Below are 1737 nucleotides of genomic sequence, written 5' to 3'. Positions count from 1 at the left end.
CTTGATTTACCCAAATTATTCAATGGACAACAGGACAAAAGTCCTTATGTCCATTGAATAATTTGGGTAAATCAAGAAATATCTATCTAATTTTTGTAAATTTACTTGAAAATGAAAATTTGAACTGCTACTAACCATGAAGAGTTCAGTACTTTGTAAGGAAGTACTGTTTGTTGAACAAAAGTTGTGCAAGGAGGTGATTTGTTCAAGATCACACTCACATGCCAGATTTTTCCCAAATTAAGGGTACTTTAAAGAAGCCGCTTGGATCCTAGGAGGGCCCCAGAACCCATATGTTTGAATCACAACTACAGTAATTGAATAAATGATTTTTATTTGTTTTATTTATTTCTTTTTAATAAATAATTTTCTGTACATCTTAAAAATCATTATTATTTTTTTCAGGAAAGGAAAACTCTTCTTTAAAGATCAGCATCGAATGAATTGTCGGATGCTTCTATAATTCTCCAGGAGGAAATATTCCATCGTTAAATATGCCAATATCTTCAGCAGATGTTGAGTCATTAAGCAAGAAAAAGATGAGAATGGAGATTCTTCATAAAATAACTAAGAAGAATCATGTCTCATTTCGAAGATAAAAGGAGTTCGAAGATAAAATTGGCAAGCTTAAAGACCATGTTGCTTGAAATCAGGAAAAATAATTTTATTAGTAATGTAATATAATGTTTTGCTTAGCAACATACCCCTGTTGCTAAAGAGTAATTCATTAGGTTAGGCAAATATTGAAAATACTCATTATATATTCTATTTGTAAATGTGTTATGTGTACTCAGTTCATATCTTTATCATGAAAACAAACATGTATATGTTGTTTATTTTTTTATTACTGCCTACTGGTACTGGTTCTAGTATTTGGTGGGGGAACAAGTCCGGCAAGTGGGCCTGTGGGTCTTTTTGCCAACCCCTGACGGCTACCTAGGTTGCCGCTGCATACTAACCAAGGTGGGAGTGTCAAGATTCATTCTTCGGGACCGCTGATAAAATGAATATTTAACTGCCCCAGGTGAGAATCAAACCCACAACGTTCCGAACTGAGCGCACTGGGACCTGCACCCCAACCCGCACGGCCGTCACGTCCCTTATTACTACCTATAATCTCAGATACTGATAGCATTCATAAACCTTCAAAGGCACCTTTCTCTTATCGAAGACTGGTGTAACAATTTGCGAATAAAAGTAAAAAAATCGAAATGCAAACATGTTGCCTTCACCTTCCGATGCAGATCCAGTCCGTCAGTTCATTTTAATTCTATACCTATTCCTTTCTCTGGCGCATTCCTGTATCTTTTTTTTTTTTTTATTGGCTTCCTCTTAGACAGAAGAGCAATGTGGAATCCACATACTAGACTTAAAAGAAAAGAACTTAACCAATGATTTGATCAATTATATGAACTAAATAGAAAGTCACATTTTTCAGTAGACAATAAATTATTGGTTCACAAGACAACAATGGATTTATTGACTAAAACTGGGGGGAAAGGCAGCTGAAAACTCCAACATCAAATGTATTCAATCCTTTCAGTCCCAAGTCCTTTGAAAAATCGTCAATGCTCCTTACTATGTAACCAACAATTCTCTACATAAAGAACTTAGTATCCCATTTTCTCTGACATTATTAAAACCAAAATTACCACATTCCATGAGGAATTCACTCATTCCAATCCCCTGGCCCAATTTATCATTAAGACTGACATCACCCATCCCTACAATCCTCCC

At 35.3% G+C, this 1737-nt stretch overlaps 1 protein-coding gene across 7 annotated transcripts in view; it reads left to right on the top strand.

Moving 5' to 3' along the window:
* Positions 1-780, top strand: part of LOC106680326 (THAP domain-containing protein 1) — a 13344-nt gene extending 12564 nt beyond the window's left edge. For all 7 annotated transcript variants that reach the window (XM_014419937.3, XM_024363524.2, XM_014419942.2 and 4 more), the window contains one exon: positions 406-780. The gene's annotated coding sequence lies outside the window, so the exon portion shown is untranslated. The remainder of the gene's footprint in view (positions 1-405) is intronic.
* The last annotated feature ends 957 nt before the right edge of the window (positions 781-1737 follow it).

Source organism: Halyomorpha halys, unplaced genomic scaffold (genome assembly GCF_000696795.3).
Source record: "Halyomorpha halys isolate HHAL.00 unplaced genomic scaffold, Hhal_1.1 Scaffold254.1, whole genome shotgun sequence".
Lineage (NCBI taxonomy): Eukaryota > Metazoa > Arthropoda > Insecta > Hemiptera > Pentatomidae > Halyomorpha > Halyomorpha halys.
This window is presented reverse-complemented; position numbering and strand designations above follow the sequence as displayed.